The 17,500-nt window shown below is 37.9% G+C and overlaps 6 non-coding genes across 6 annotated transcripts; all 6 read left to right on the forward strand.

The window, feature by feature from the left end:
- The first annotated feature begins 4,989 nt into the window (after positions 1 to 4,989).
- TRNAG-GCC (transfer RNA glycine (anticodon GCC)) lies at positions 4,990 to 5,060 on the forward strand. The gene has a single exon. It is a non-coding gene; the product is annotated as a tRNA-Gly (tRNA).
- Positions 5,061 to 6,680: 1,620 nt separating this feature from the next.
- On the forward strand, positions 6,681 to 6,751 carry TRNAG-GCC (transfer RNA glycine (anticodon GCC)). The gene has a single exon. It is a non-coding gene; the product is annotated as a tRNA-Gly (tRNA).
- Positions 6,752 to 8,940: 2,189 nt separating this feature from the next.
- Positions 8,941 to 9,011, forward strand: TRNAG-GCC (transfer RNA glycine (anticodon GCC)). The gene has a single exon. It is a non-coding gene; the product is annotated as a tRNA-Gly (tRNA).
- Positions 9,012 to 13,176: 4,165 nt separating this feature from the next.
- On the forward strand, positions 13,177 to 13,247 carry TRNAG-GCC (transfer RNA glycine (anticodon GCC)). Its single transcript has one exon. It is a non-coding gene; the product is annotated as a tRNA-Gly (tRNA).
- A 1,057-nt stretch (positions 13,248 to 14,304) lies between these two features.
- Positions 14,305 to 14,375, forward strand: TRNAG-GCC (transfer RNA glycine (anticodon GCC)). The gene has a single exon. It is a non-coding gene; the product is annotated as a tRNA-Gly (tRNA).
- A 1,624-nt stretch (positions 14,376 to 15,999) lies between these two features.
- On the forward strand, positions 16,000 to 16,070 carry TRNAG-GCC (transfer RNA glycine (anticodon GCC)). The gene has a single exon. It is a non-coding gene; the product is annotated as a tRNA-Gly (tRNA).
- The last annotated feature ends 1,430 nt before the right edge of the window (positions 16,071 to 17,500 follow it).

Genomic DNA, 17,500 nt, shown 5'->3' on the forward strand with positions numbered 1-17,500 from the left:
GCGCATAATTTGAAAACTAGGGTTTACCACAATATCAGTTAAATTTATAGATAACACGAGTAGCACTATCGAGATTTTCTGTTTTCATTTTTTTAAATCGAGAGGTGAACGAAAAGTTAAGGGCTTCAGAAGAACTGCATGACCAAAATACGAGTAAGTTATGGATATGAATAAATTTAGAAGCACAAGTGGTCTAGTGGTAGAATAGTACCCTACCACGGTACAGACCTAGAGTTCGATTCTCGGCTGGTGCATCCCGGAGATTAGCTATGATGATATCAGTGCGCATAATTTGAAAACTAGGGTTTGCCACAATATCAGTTAAATTTATAGATGACACGAGTAGCATTATCGAGATTTTCTATTTTCATTTTTTTAAATCGAGTGGTGAACGAAAAGTTAAGGGCTTCAGAAGAACTGCATGACCAAAATACGAGTAAGTTATGGATATGAATAAATTTAGAAGCACAAGTGGTCTAGTGGTAGAATAGTACCCTACCACGGTACAGACCTAGAGTTCGATTCTCGGCTGGTGCATCCCGGAGATTAGCTATGATGATATCAGTGCGCATAATTTGAAAACTAGGGTTTGCCACAATATCAGTTAAATTTATAGATGACACGAGTAGCATTATCGAGATTTTCTATTTTCATTTTTTTAAATCGAGTGGTGAACGAAAAGTTAAGGGCTTCAGAAGAACTGCATGACCAAAATACGAGTAAGTTATGGATTCGAATAAATTTAGAAGCACTAGAGGTCTAGTGGTAGAATAGTACCCTGCCACGGTACAGACCCGAGTTTTATTCTCGGTTGGGGCATCCCGAAGATTAGCTATGATGATATTAGTGCGCATAATTTGAAAACTAGGGTTTACCACAATATCAGTTAAATTTATAGATAACACGAGTAGCACTATCGAGATTTTCTGTTTTCATTTTTTTAAATCGAGAGGTGAACGAAAAGTTAAGGGCTTCAGAAGAACTGCATGACCAAAATACGAGTAAGTTATGGATATGAATAAATTTAGAAGCACAAGTGGTCTAGTGGTAGAATAGTACCCTACCACGGTACAGACCTAGAGTTCGATTCTCGGCTGGTGCATCCCGGAGATTAGCTATGATGATATTAGTGCGCATAATTTGAAAACTAGGGTTTGCCACAATATCAGTTAAATTTATAGATGACACGAGTAGCATTATCGAGATTTTCTATTTTCATTTTTTTAAATCGAGTGGTGAACGAAAAGTTAAGGGCTTCAGAAGAACTGCATGACCAAAATACGAGTAAGTTATGGATTCGAATAAATTTAGAAGCACTAGAGGTCTAGTGGTAGAATAGTACCCTGCCACGGTACAGACCCGAGTTTTATTCTCGGTTGGGGCATCCCGAAGATTAGCTATGATGATATTAGTGCGCATAATTTGAAAACTAGGGTTTACCACAATATCAGTTAAATTTATAGATAACACGAGTAGCACTATCGAGATTTTCTGTTTTCATTTTTTTAAATCGAGAGGTGAACGAAAAGTTAAGGGCTTCAGAAGAACTGCATGACCAAAATACGAGTAAGTTATGGATATGAATAAATTTAGAAGCACAAGTGGTCTAGTGGTAGAATAGTACCCTACCACGGTACAGACCTAGAGTTCGATTCTCGGCTGGTGCATCCCGGAGATTAGCTATGATGATATCAGTGCGCATAATTTGAAAACTAGGGTTTGCCACAATATCAGTTAAATTTATAGATGACACGAGTAGCATTATCGAGATTTTCTGTTTTCATTTTTTTAAATCGAGAGGTGAACGAAAAGTTAAGGGCTTCAGAAGAACTGCATGACCAAAATACGAGTAAGTTATGGATATGAATAAATTTAGAAGCACAAGTGGTCTAGTGGTAGAATAGTACCCTACCACGGTACAGACCTAGAGTTCGATTCTCGGCTGGTGCATCCCGGAGATTAGCTATGATGATATCAGTGCGCATAATTTGAAAACTAGGGTTTGCCACAATATCAGTTAAATTTATAGATGACACGAGTAGCATTATCGAGATTTTCTATTTTCATTTTTTTAAATCGAGTGGTGAACGAAAAGTTAAGGGCTTCAGAAGAACTGCATGACCAAAATACGAGTAAGTTATGGATTCGAATAAATTTAGAAGCACTAGAGGTCTAGTGGTAGAATAGTACCCTGCCACGGTACAGACCCGAGTTTTATTCTCGGTTGGGGCATCCCGAAGATTAGCTATGATGATATTAGTGCGCATAATTTGAAAACTAGGGTTTACCACAATATCAGTTAAATTTATAGATAACACGAGTAGCACTATCGAGATTTTCTGTTTTCATTTTTTTAAATCGAGAGGTGAACGAAAAGTTAAGGGCTTCAGAAGAACTGCATGACCAAAATACGAGTAAGTTATGGATATGAATAAATTTAGAAGCACAAGTGGTCTAGTGGTAGAATAGTACCCTACCACGGTACAGACCTAGAGTTCGATTCTCGGCTGGTGCATCCCGGAGATTAGCTATGATGATATTAGTGCGCATAATTTGAAAACTAGGGTTTGCCACAATATCAGTTAAATTTATAGATGACACGAGTAGCATTATCGAGATTTTCTATTTTCATTTTTTTAAATCGAGTGGTGAACGAAAAGTTAAGGGCTTCAGAAGAACTGCATGACCAAAATACGAGTAAGTTATGGATTCGAATAAATTTAGAAGCACTAGAGGTCTAGTGGTAGAATAGTACCCTGCCACGGTACAGACCCGAGTTTTATTCTCGGTTGGGGCATCCCGAAGATTAGCTATGATGATATTAGTGCGCATAATTTGAAAACTAGGGTTTACCACAATATCAGTTAAATTTATAGATAACACGAGTAGCACTATCGAGATTTTCTGTTTTCATTTTTTTAAATCGAGAGGTGAACGAAAAGTTAAGGGCTTCAGAAGAACTGCATGACCAAAATACGAGTAAGTTATGGATATGAATAAATTTAGAAGCACAAGTGGTCTAGTGGTAGAATAGTACCCTACCACGGTACAGACCTAGAGTTCGATTCTCGGCTGGTGCATCCCGGAGATTAGCTATGATGATATTAGTGCGCATAATTTGAAAACTAGGGTTTGCCACAATATCAGTTAAATTTATAGATGACACGAGTAGCATTATCGAGATTTTCTATTTTCATTTTTTTAAATCGAGTGGTGAACGAAAAGTTAAGGGCTTCAGAAGAACTGCATGACCAAAATACGAGTAAGTTATGGATTCGAATAAATTTAGAAGCACTAGAGGTCTAGTGGTAGAATAGTACCCTGCCACGGTACAGACCCGAGTTTTATTCTCGGTTGGGGCATCCCGAAGATTAGCTATGATGATATTAGTGCGCATAATTTGAAAACTAGGGTTTACCACAATATCAGTTAAATTTATAGATAACACGAGTAGCACTATCGAGATTTTCTGTTTTCATTTTTTTAAATCGAGAGGTGAACGAAAAGTTAAGGGCTTCAGAAGAACTGCATGACCAAAATACGAGTAAGTTATGGATATGAATAAATTTAGAAGCACAAGTGGTCTAGTGGTAGAATAGTACCCTACCACGGTACAGACCTAGAGTTCGATTCTCGGCTGGTGCATCCCGGAGATTAGCTATGATGATATTAGTGCGCATAATTTGAAAACTAGGGTTTGCCACAATATCAGTTAAATTTATAGATGACACGAGTAGCATTATCGAGATTTTCTATTTTCATTTTTTTAAATCGAGTGGTGAACGAAATGTTAAGGGCTTCAGAAGAACTGCATGACCAAAATACGAGTAAGTTATGGATTCGAATAAATTTAGAAGCACTAGAGGTCTAGTGGTAGAATAGTACCCTGCCACGGTACAGACCCGAGTTTTATTCTCGGTTGGGGCATCCCGAAGATTAGCTATGATGATATTAGTGCGCATAATTTGAAAACTAGGGTTTACCACAATATCAGTTAAATTTATAGATAACACGAGTAGCACTATCGAGATTTTCTGTTTTCATTTTTTTAAATCGAGAGGTGAACGAAAAGTTAAGGGCTTCAGAAGAACTGCATGACCAAAATACGAGTAAGTTATGGATTCGAATAAATTTAGAAGCACTAGTGATCTAGTGGTAGAATAGTACCCTGCCACGATACAGACCTAGAGTTCGATTCTCGGCTGGTGCATCCCGAAGATTAGCTATGATGATGATATTAGTGCGCATAATTTGAAAACTAGGGTTTGCCACAATATCAGTTAAATTTATAGATGACACGAGTAGCATTATCGAGATTTTCTATTTTCATTTTTTTAAATCGAGTGGTGAACGAAAAGTTAAGGGCTTCAGAAGAACTGCATGACCAAAATACGAGTAAGTTATGGATTCGAATAAATTTAGAAGCACTAGTGGTCTAGTGGTAGAATAGTACCCTGCCACGGTACAGATCCGAGTTTTATTCTCGGTTGGGGCATCCCGAAGATTAGCTATGATGATATTAGTGCGCATAATTTGAAAACTAGGGTTTGCCACAATATCAGTTAAATTTATAGATGACACGAGTAGCATTATCGAGATTTTCTATTTTCATTTTTTTAAATCGAGTGGTGAACGAAAAGTTAAGGGCTTCAGAAGAACTGCATGACCAAAATACGAGTAAGTTATGGATTCGAATAAATTTAGAAGCACTAGTGGTTTAGTGGTAGAATAGTACCCTGCCATGGTACAGACCTAGAGTTCAATTCTTCGCTGGTGCATCCCGAAGATTAGCTATGATGATATTAGTGCGCATAATTTGAATACTAGGGTTTACCACAATATCAGTTAAATTTATAGATAACACGAGTAGCACTATCGAGATTTTCTGTTTTCATTTTTTTAAATCGAGAGGTGAACGAAAAGTTAAGGGCTTCAGAAGAACTGCATGACAAAAATACGAGTATGTTATGGATTCAAATAAATTTAGAAGCACCAGTGGTCTAGTGGTAGAATAGTACCCTGCCACGGTACAGACCCGAGTTCGATTCTCGGCTGGTGCATCCCGAAGATTAGCTATGATGATATTAGTGCGCATAATTTGAAAACTAGGGTTTGCCACAATATCAGTTAAATTTATAGATGACACGAGTAGCATTATCGAGATTTTCTGTTTTCATTTTTTTAAATCGAGTGGTGAACGAAAAGTTAAAGCTTCAGAGGTACTGCATGACCAAAATACGAGTAAGTTATGGATTCGAATAAATTTAGAAGCACCAGTGGTCTAGTGGTAGAATAGTACCCTGCCACGGTACAGACCCGAGTTTTATTCTCGGCTTGTGCATCCCGAAGATTAGCTATGATGATATTAGTGCGCATAATTTGAAAACTAGGGTTTGCCACAATATCAGTTAAATTTATAGATAACACGAGTAGCACTATCGAGATTTTCTGTTTTCATTTTTTTAAATCGAGAGGTGAACGAAAAGTTAAGGGCTTCAGAAGAACTGCATGACCAAAATACGAGTATGTTATGGATTCGAATAAATTTAGAAGCACCAGTGGTCTAGTGGTAGAATAGTACCCTGCCACGGTACAGACCCAAGTTCGATTCTCGGCTGGTGCATCCCGAAGATTAGCTTTGATGATATTAGTGCGCATAATTTGAAAACTAGGGTTTGCCACAATATCAGTTAAATTTATAGATGACACGAGTAGCACTATCGAGATTTTCTGTTTTCATTTTTTTAAATCGAGAGGTGAACGAAAAGTTAAGGGCTTCAGAAGAACTGCATGACCAAAATACGAGTAAGTTATGGATATGAATAAATTTAGAAGCACCAGTGGTCTAGTGGTAGAATAGTTCTCTGCCACGGTACAGACCCGAGTTCATTTCTCGGCTGGTGCATCCCGAAGATTAGCTATGATGATATTAGTGCGCATAATTTGAAAACTAGGGTTTGCCACAATATCAGTTAAATTTATAGATGACACGAGTAGCACTATCGAGATTTTCTGTTTTCATTTTTTTAAATCGAGAGGTGAACGAAAAGTTAAGGGCTTCAGAAGAACTGAATGACCAAAATACGAGTATGTTATGGATTCGAATAAATTTAGAAGCACCAGTGGTCTAGTGGTACAATAGTACCCTGCCACGGTACAGACCCGAGTTTTATTCTCGGCTGGTGCATCCCGAAGATTAGCTATGATGATATTAGTGCGGATAATTTGAAAACTAGGGTTTGCCACAATATCAGTTAAATTTATAGACTACATGAGTAGCACTATCGAGATTTTCTGTTTTCATTTTTTTAAATCGAGAGGTGAACGAAAAGTTAAGGGCTTCAGAAGAACTGCATGACCAAAATACGAGTATGTTATAGATTCGAATAAATTTAGAAGATCCAGTGGTCTTGTGTTAGAATAGTACCCTGCCACGGTACAGACCCGAGTTTTATTCTCGGCTTGTGCATCCCGAAGATTAGCTATGATGATATTAGTGCGGATAATTTGAAAACTAGGGTTTGCCACAATATCAGTTAAATTTATAGATGACATGAGTAGCACTATCGAGATTTTCTGTTTTCATTTTTTTAAATCGTGAGGTGAACGAAAAGTTAAGGGTTTCGAAAGAACTGCATGACCAAAATACGAGTAAGTTATGGATATGAATAAATTTAGAAGCACCAGTGGTCTAGTGGTAGAATAGTACCCTGCCACGGTACAGACCCGAGTTCGATTCTCGGCTGGTGCATCCCGAAGATTAGCTTTGATGATATTAGTGCGCATAATTTTGAAAACTAGGGTTTGCCACAATATCAGTTAAATTTATAGATGACACGAGTAGCACTATCGAGATTTTCTGTTTTCATTTTTTTAAATCGAGAGGTGAACAAAAAGTTAAGGCTTCAGAAGAACTGCATGACAAAAATACGAGTAAGTTATGGATATGAATAAATTTAGAAGCACAAGTGGTCTAGTGGTAGAATAGTACCCTGCCACGGTACAGACCTAGAGTTCGATTCTCGGCTGGTGCATCCCGAAGATTAGCTATGATGATATTAGTGCGCATAATTTGAAAACTAGGGTTTGCCACAATATCAGTTAAATTTATAGATGACACGAGTAGCGCTATCGAGATTTTCTGTTTTCATTTTTTTAAATCGAGAGGTGAACGAAAAGTTAAGGGCTTCAGAAGAATTGCATGACCAAAATACGAGTAAGTTATGGATATGAATAAATTTAGAAGCACTAGTGGTCTAGTGGTAGAATAGTACCCTGCCACGGTACAGACCTAGAGTTCGATTCTCGGCTGGTGCATCCCGAAGATTAGCTATGATGATATTAGTGCGCTTAATTTGAAAACTAGGGTTTGTCACAATATCAGTTAAATTTATAGATGACACGAGTAGCATTATCGAGATTTTCTGTTTTCATTTTTTTAAATCGAGTGGTGAACGAAAAGTTAAGGGCTTCAGAAGAACTGCATGACCAAAATACGAGTAAGTTATGGATTCGAATAAATTTAGAAGCACTAGTGGTCTAGTGGTAGAATAGTACCCTGCCACGGTACAGACCTAGAGTTCGATTCTCGGCTGGTGCATCCCGAAGATTAGCTATGATGATATTAGTGCGCATAATTTGAAAACTAGGGTTTGCCACAATATCAGTTAAATTTATAGATGACACGAGTAGCACTATCGAGATTTTCTGTTTTCATTTTTTTAAATCGAGTGGTGAACGAAAAGTTAAGGGCTTCAGAAGAACTGCATGACCAAAATACGAGTAAGTTATGGATTCGAATAAATTTAGAAGCACTAGTGGTCTAGTGGTAGAATAGTACCCTGCCACGGTACAGACCTAGAGTTCGATTCTCGGCTGGTGCATCCCGAAGATTAGCTATGATGATATTAGTGCGCTTAATTTGAAAACTAGGGTTTGTCACAATATCAGTTAAATTTATAGATGACACGAGTAGCATTATCGAGATTTTCTATTTTCATTTTTTTAAATCGATTGGTGAACGAAAAGTTAAGGGCTTCAGAAGAACTGCATGACCAAAATACGAGTAAGTTATGGATATGACTAAATTTAGAAGCACCAGTGATCTAGTGGTAGAATAGTACCCTGCCACGGTACAGACCCGAGTTTTATTCTCGGCTGGTGCATCCCGAAGATTAGCTATGATGATATTAGTGCGCATAATTTGAAAACTAGGGTTTGCCACAATATCAGTTAAATTTATAGATGACACGAGTAGCACTATCGAGATTTTCTGTTTTCATTTTTTTAAATCGAGAGGTGAACGAAAAGTTAAGGGCTTCAGAAGAACTGCATGACCAAAATACGAGTATGTTATGGATTCGAATAAATTTAGAAGCACCAGTGGTCTTGTGGTAGAATAGTACCCTGCCACGGTACAGACCCGAGTTTTATTCTCGGCTGGTGCATCCCGAAGATTAGCTATGATGATATTAGTGCGGATAATTTGAAAACTAGGGTTTGCCACAATATCAGTTAAATTTATAGATGACACGAGTAGCACTATCGAGATTTTCTGTTTTCATTTTTTTAAATCGAGAGGTGAACGAAAAGTTAAGGGCTTCAGAAGAACTGCATGACCAAAATACGAGTATGTTATGGATTCGAATAAATTTAGAAGCACCAGTGGTCTTGTGTTAGAATAGTACCCTGCCACGGTACAAACCCGAGTTTTATTCTCGGCTGGTGCATCCCGAAGATTAGCTATGATGATATTAGTGCGGATAATTTGAAAACTAGGGTTTGCCACAATATCAGTTAAATTTATAGATGACATGAGTAGCACTATCGAGATTTTCTGTTTTCATTTTTTTAAATCGTGAGGTGAACGAAAAGTTAAGGGTTTCGAAAGAACTGCATGACCAAAATACGAGTAAGTTATGGATATGAATAAATTTAGAAGCACCAGTGGTCTAGTGGTAGAATAGTACCCTGCCACGGTACAGACCCGAGTTCGATTCTCGGCTGGTGCATCCCGAAGATTAGCTTTGATGATATTAGTGCGCATAATTTTGAAAACTAGGGTTTGCCACAATATCAGTTAAATTTATAGATGACACGAGTAGCACTATCGAGATTTTCTGTTTTCATTTTTTTAAATCGATTGGTGAACGAAAAGTTAAGGGCTTCAGAAGAACTGCATGACCAAAATACGAGTAAGTTATGGATATGACTAAATTTAGAAGCACCAGTGATCTAGTGGTAGAATAGTACCCTGCCACGGTACAGACCCGAGTTTTATTCTCGGCTGGTGCATCCCGAAGATTAGCTATGATGATATTAGTGCGCATAATTTGAAAACTAGGGTTTGCCACAATATCAGTTAAATTTATAGATGACACGAGTAGCACTATCGAGATTTTATGTTTTCATTTTTTTAAATCGAGAGGTGAACGAAAAGTTAAGGGCTTCAGAAGAACTGCATGACCAAAATACGAGTATGTTATGGATTCGAATAAATTTAGAAGCACCAGTGGTCTTGTGGTAGAATAGTACCCTGCCACGGTACAGACCCGAGTTTTATTCTCGGCTGGTGCATCCCGAAGATTAGCTATGATGATATTAGTGCGGATAATTTGAAAACTAGGGTTTGCCACAATATCAGTTAAATTTATAGATGACACGAGTAGCACTATCGAGATTTTCTGTTTTCATTTTTTTAAATCGAGAGGTGAACGAAAAGTTAAGGGCTTCAGAAGAACTGCATGACCAAAATACGAGTATGTTATGGATTCGAATAAATTTAGAAGCACCAGTGGTCTTGTGTTAGAATAGTACCCTGCCACGGTACAGACCCGAGTTTTATTCTCGGCTGGTGCATCCCGAAGATTAGCTATGATGATATTAGTGCGGATAATTTGAAAACTAGGGATTGCCACAATATCAGTTAAATTTATAGATGACATGAGTAGCACTATCGAGATTTTCTGTTTTCATTTTTTTAAATCGTGAGGTGAACGAAAAGTTAAGGGTTTCGAAAGAACTGCATGACCAAAATACGAGTAAGTTATGGATATGAATAAATTTAGAAGCACCAGTGGTCTAGTGGTAGAATAGTACCCTGCCACGGTACAGACCCGAGTTCGAGTTCGATTCTCGGCTGGTGCATCCCGAAGATTAGCTTTGATGATATTAGTGAGCATAATTTGAAAACTAGGGTTTGCCACAATATCAGTTAAATTTATAGATGACACGAGTAGCACTATCGAGATTTTCTGTTTTCATTTTTTTAAATCGAGAGGTGAACGAAAAGTTAAGGGCTTCAGAAGAACTGCATGACCAAAATACGAGTATGTTATGGATTCGAATAAATTTAGAAGCACCAGTGGTCTTGTGGTAGAATAGTACCCTGCCACGGTACAGACCCGAGTTCGATTCTCGGCTGGTGCATCCCGAAGATTAGCTATGATGATATTAGTGCGCATAATTTGAAAACTAGGGTTTGCCACAATATCAGTTAAATTTATAGATGACACGAGTAGCACTATCGAGATTTTCTGTTTTCATTTTTTTAAATCGAGTTGTGAACGAAAAGTTAAAGCTTCAGAGGTACTGCATGACCAAAATACGAGTAAGTTATGGATTCGAATAAATTTAGAAGCACTAGTGGTCTAGTGGTAGAATAGTACCCTGCCACGGTACAGACCTAGAGTTCAATTCTCGGCTGGTGCATCCCGAAGATTAGCTATGATGATATTAGTGCGCATAATTTGAAAACTAGGGTTTGCCACAATATCAGTTAAATTTATAGATGACACGAGTAGCACTATCGAGATTTTATGTTTTCATTTTTTTAAATCGAGTGGTGAACGAAAAGTTAAGGGCTTCAGAAGAACTGCATGACCAAAATACGAGTATGTTATGGATTCGAATAAATTTAGAAGCACCAGTGGTCTTGTGGTAGAATAGTACCCTGCCACGGTACAGACCCGAGTTCGATTCTCGGCTGGTGCATCCCGAAGATTAGCTATGATGATATTAGTGCGGATAATTTGAAAACTAGGGTTTGCCACAATATCAGTTAAATTTATAGATGACACGAGTAGCACTATCGAGATTTTCTGTTTTCATTTTTTTAAATCGAGTTGTGAACGAAAAGTTAAAGCTTCAGAGGTACTGCATGACCAAAATACGAGTAAGTTATGGATTCGACTAAATTTAGAAGCACCAGTGGTCTAGTGGTAGAATAGTACCCTGCCACGGTACAGACCTAGAGTTCGATTCTCGGCTGGTGCATCCCGAAGATTAGCTATGATGATATTAGTGCGCATAATTTGAAAACTAGGGTTTGCCACAATATCAGTTAAATTTATAGATGACACGAGTAGCACTATCGAGATTTTATGTTTTCATTTTTTTAAATCGAGTGGTGAACGAAAAGTTAAGGGCTTCAGAAGAACTGCATGACCAAAATACGAGTAAGTTATGGATTCGAATAAATTTAGAAGCACCAGTGGTCTAGTGGTAGAATAGTACCCTGCCACGGTACAGACCCGAGTTTTATTCTCGGCTGGTGCATCCCGAAGATTAGCTATGATGATATTAGTGCGCATAATTTGAAAACTAGGGTTTGCCACAATATAAGTTAAATTTATAGATGACACGAGTAGCATTATCGAGATTTTCTGTTTTCATTTTTTTAAATCGAGTGGTGAACGAAAAGTTAAGGGCTTCAGAAGAACTGCATGACCAAAATACGAGTAAGTTATGGATTCGAATAAATTTAGAAGCACCAGTGGTCTAGTGGTAGAATAGTACCCTACCACGGTACAGACCCGAGTTTTATTCTCGGCTGGTGCATCCCGAAGATTAGCTATGATGATATTATTGCGCTTAATTTGAAAACTCGGGTTTGCCACAATATCAGTTAAATTTATAGATGACACGAGTAGCACTATCGAGATTTTCTGTTTTCATTTTTTTAAATCGAGAGGTGAACGAAAAGTTAAGGGCTTCAGAAGAACTGAATGACCAAAATACGAGTATGTTATGGATTCGAATAAATTTAGAAGCACCAGTGGTCTAGTGGTAGAATAGTACCCTGCCACGGTACAGACCCAGAGTTCGATTCTCGGCTGGTGCATCCCGAAGATTAGCTTTGATGATATTAGTGCGCATAATTTGAAAACTAGGGTTTGCCACAATATCAGTTAAATTTATAGATGACACGAGTAGCACTATCGAGATTTTCTGTTTTCATTTTTTTAAATCGAGAGGTGAACGAAAAGTTAAGGCTTCAGAAGAACTGCATGACCAAAATACGAGTAAGTTATGGATTCGAATAAATTTAGAAGCACTAGAGGTCTAGTGGTAGAATAGTACCCTGCCACGGTACAGACCCGAGTTTTATTCTCGGTTGGGGCATCCCGAAGATTAGCTATGATGATATTAGTGCGCATAATTTGAAAACTAGGGTTTGCCACAATATCAGTTAAATTTATAGATAACACGAGTAGCACTATCGAGATTTTCTGTTTTCATTTTTTTAAATCGAAAGGTGAACGAAAAGTTAAGGGCTTCAGAAGAACTGCATGACCAAAATACGAGTATGTTATGGATTCGAATAAATTTAGAAGCACAAGTGGTCTAGTGGTAGAATAGTACCCTGCCACGGTACAGACCCGAGTTCGATTCTCGGCTGGTGCATCCCGAAGATTAGCTATGATGATATTAGTGCGCATAATTTGAAAACTAGGGTTTGCCACAATATCAGTTAAATTTATAGATGACACGAGTAGCATTATCGAGATTTTCTATTTTCATTTTTTTAAATCGAGTGGTGAACGAAAAGTTAAGGGCTTCAGAAGAACTGCATGACCAAAATACGAGTAAGTTATGGATTCGAATAAATTTAGAAGCTCTAGTGGTCTAGTGGTAGAATAGTACCCGGCCACGGTACAGACCCGAGTTTTATTCTCAGTTGGGGAATCCCGAAGATTAGCTATGATGATATTAGTGCGCGTAATTTGAAAACTAGGGTTTGCCACAATATCAGTTAAATTTATAGATGACACGAGTAGCATTATCGAGATTTTCTGTTTTCATTTTTTTAAATCGAGTTGTGAACGAAAAGTTAAAGCTTCAGAGGTACTGCATGACCAAAATACGAGTAAGTTATGGATTCGAATAAATTTAGAAGCACCAGTGGTCTAGTGGTAGAATAGTACCCTGCCACGGTACAGACCCGAGTTCGATTCTCGGCTGGTGCATCCCGAAGATTAGCTATGATGATATTAGTGCGCATAATTTGAAAACTAGGGTTTGCCACAATATCAGTTAAATTTATAGATGACACGAGTAGCATTATCGAGATTTTCTATTTTCATTTTTTTAAATCGAGTGGTGAACGAAAAGTTAAGGGCTTCAGAAGAACTGCATGACCAAAATACGAGTATGTTATGGATTCGAATAAATTTAGAAGCACTAGTGGTCTAGTGTTAGAATAGTACCCTGCCACGGTATAGACCCGAGTTCGATTCTCGGCTGGTGCATCCTGAAGATTAGCTATGATGATATTAGTGCGCATAATTTGAAAACTAGGGTTTGCCACAATATCAGTTAAATTTATAGATGACACGAGTAGCATTATCGAGATTTTCTATTTTCATTTTTTTAAATCGAGTGGTGAACGAAAAGTTAAGGGCTTCAGAAGAACTGCATGACCAAAATACGAGTAAGTTATGGATTCGAATAAATTTAGAAGCACCAGTGGTCTAGTGGTAGAATAGTACCCTGCCACGGTACAGACCCGAGTTTTATTCTCGGCTGGTGCATCCCGAAGATTAGCTATGATGATATTAGTGCGCATAATTTGAAAACTAGGGTTTACCACAATATCAGTTAAATTTATAGATAACACGAGTAGCACTATCGAGATTTTCTGTTTTCATTTTTTTAAATCGAGCGGTGAACGAAAAGTTAAGGGCTTCAGAAGAACTGCATGACCAAAATACGAGTATGTTATGGATTCGAATAAATTTAGAAGCACCAGTGGTCTAGTGGTAGAATAGTACCCTGCCACGGTACAGACTCGAGTTCGATTCTCGGCTGGTGCATCCCGAAGATTAGCTATGATGATATTAGTGCGCATAATTTGAAAACTAGGGTTTGCCACAATATCAGTTAAATTTATAGATGACACGAGTAATACTATCGAGATTTTCTGTTTTCATTTTTTTAAATCGAGAGGTGAATGAAAAGTTAAGGGTTTCAGAAGAACTGCATGACCAAAATACAAGTAAGTTATGGGTATGAATAAATTTAGAAGCACCAGTGGTCTAGTGGTAGAATAGTACCCTGCCACGGTACAGACCCGAGTTCGATTCTCGGCTGGTGCATCCCGAAGATTAGCTTTGATGATATTAGTGCGCATAATTTGAAAACTAGGGTTTGCCACAATATCAGTTAAATTTATAGATGACACGAGTAGCATTATCGAGATTTTCTATTTTCATTTTTTTAAATCGAGTGGTGAACGAAAAGTTAAGGGCTTCAGAAGAACTGAATGACCAAAATACGAGTAAGTTATGGATTCGAATAAATTTAGAAGCACTAGAGGTCTAGTGGTAGAATAGTACCCTGCCACGGTACAGACCCGAGTTTTATTCTCGGTTGGGGCATCCCGAAGATTAGCTATGATGATATTAGTGCGCATAATTTGAAAACTAGGGTTTACCACAATATCAGTTAAATTTATAGATAACACGAGTAGCACTATCGAGATTTTCTGTTTTCATTTTTTTAAATCGAGAGGTGAACGAAAAGTTAAGGGCTTCAGAAGAACTGCATGACCAAAATACGAGTAAGTTATGGATATGAATAAATTTAGAAGCACAAGTGGTCTAGTGGTAGAATAGTACCCTACCACGGTACAGACCTAGAGTTCGATTCTCGGCTGGTGCATCCCGGAGATTAGCTATGATGATATTAGTGCGCATAATTTGAAAACTAGGGTTTGCCACAATATCAGTTAAATTTATAGATGACACGAGTAGCATTATCGAGATTTTCTATTTTCATTTTTTTAAATCGAGTGGTGAACGAAAAGTTATGGGCTTCAGAAGAACTGCATGACCAAAATACGAGTAAGTTATGGATTCGAATAAATTTAGAAGCACTAGAGGTCTAGTGGTAGAATAGTACCCTGCCACGGTACAGACCCGAGTTTTATTCTCGGTTGGGGCATCCCGAAGATTAGCTATGATGATATTAGTGCGCATAATTTGAAAACTAGGGTTTACCACAATATCAGTTAAATTTATAGATAACACGAGTAGCACTATCGAGATTTTCTGTTTTCATTTTTTTAAATCGAGAGGTGAACGAAAAGTTAAGGGCTTCAGAAGAACTGCATGACCAAAATACGAGTAAGTTATGGATATGAATAAATTTAGAAGCACAAGTGGTCTAGTGGTAGAATAGTACCCTACCACGGTACAGACCTAGAGTTCGATTCTCGGCTGGTGCATCCCGGAGATTAGCTATGATGATATTAGTGCGCATAATTTGAAAAACTAGGGTTTGCCACAATATCAGTTAAATTTATAGATGACACGAGTAGCATTATCGAGATTTTCTATTTTCATTTTTTTAAATCGAGTGGTGAACGAAAAGTTATGGGCTTCAGAAGAACTGCATGACCAAAATACGAGTAAGTTATGGATTCGAATAAATTTAGAAGCACTAGAGGTCTAGTGGTAGAATAGTACCCTGCCACGGTACAGACCCGAGTTTTATTCTCGGTTGGGGCATCCCGAAGATTAGCTATGATGATATTAGTGCGCATAATTTGAAAACTAGGGTTTACCACAATATCAGTTAAATTTATAGATAACACGAGTAGCACTATCGAGATTTTCTGTTTTCATTTTTTTAAATCGAGAGGTGAACGAAAAGTTAAGGGCTTCAGAAGAACTGAATGACAAAAATACGAGTATGTTATGGATTCGAATAAAATTAGAAGCACCAGTGGTCTAGTGGTAGAATAGTACCCTGCCACGGTACAGACCCGAGTTCGATTCTCGGCTGGTGCATCCCGAAGATTAGCTTTGATGATATTAGTGCGCATCATTTGAAAACTAGGGTTTGCCACAATATCAGTTAAATTTATAGATGACACGAGTAGCACTATCGAGATTTTCTGTTTTCATTTTTTTAAATCGAGCGGTGAACGAAAAGTTAAGGCTTCAGAAGAACTGCATGACCAAAATACGAGTAAGTTATGGATTCGAATAAATTTAGAAGCACTAGTGGTCTAGTGGTAGAATAGTACCCTGCCACGGTACAGACCCGAGTTTTATTCTCGGTTGGGGCATCCCGAAGATTAGCTATGATGATATTAGTGCGCATAATTTGAAAACTAGGGTTTGCCACAATATCAGTTAAATTTATAGATAACACGAGTAGCACTATCGAGATTTTCTGTTTTCATTTTTTTAAATCGAGCGGTGAACGAAAAGTTAAGGGCTTCAGAAGAACTGCATGACCAAAATACGAGTATGTTATGGATTCGAATAAATTTAGAAGCACCAGTGGTCTAGTGGTAGAATAGTACCCTGCCACGGTACAGACTCGAGTTCGATTCTCGGCTGGTGCATCCCGAAGATTAGCTATGATGATATTAGTGCGCATAATTTGAAAACTAGGGTTTGCCACAATATCAGTTAAATTTATAGATGACATGAGTAGCATTATCAAGATTTTCTATTTTAATTTTTTTAAATCGAGTGGTGAACGAAAAGTTAAGGGCTTCAGAAGAACTGCATGACCAAAATACGAGTAAGTTATGGATTCGAATAAATTTAGAAGCACTAGTGGTCTAGTGGTAGAATAGTACCCTGCCACGGTACAGACCCGAGTTCGATTCTCGGCTGGTGCATCCCGAAGATTAGCTATGATGATATTAGTGTGCATAATTTGAAAACTAGGGTTTGCCACAATATCAGTTAAATTTAAAGATGACACGAGTAGCATTATCGAGATTTTCTATTTTCATTTTTTTAAATCGAGTGGTGAACGAAAAGTTAAGGGCTTCAGAAGAACTGCATGACCAAAATACGAGTAAGTTATGGATTCGAATAAATTTAGAAGCACTAGTGGTCTAGTGGTAGAATAGTACCCTGCCACGGTACAGATCCGAGTTTTATTCTCGGTTGGGGCATCCCGAAGATTAGCTATGATGATATTAGTGCGCATAATTTGAAAACTAGGGTTTGCCACAATATCAGTTAAATTTATAGATGACACGAGTAGCATTATCGAGATTTTCTATTTTCATTTTTTTAAATCGAGTGGTGAACGAAAAGTTAAGGGCTTCAGAAGAACTGCATGACCAAAATACGAGTAAGTTATGGATTCGAATAAATTTAGAAGCACTAGTGGTTTAGTGGTAGAATAGTACCCTGCCATGGTACAGACCTAGAGTTCAATTCTTCGCTGGTGCATCCCGAAGATTAGCTATGAT

The sequence above is a fragment of the Cucurbita pepo genome, chromosome 16, assembly GCF_057944985.1.
Source record: "Cucurbita pepo subsp. pepo isolate OVF chromosome 16, ASM5794498v1, whole genome shotgun sequence".
NCBI lineage: Eukaryota > Viridiplantae > Streptophyta > Magnoliopsida > Cucurbitales > Cucurbitaceae > Cucurbita > Cucurbita pepo.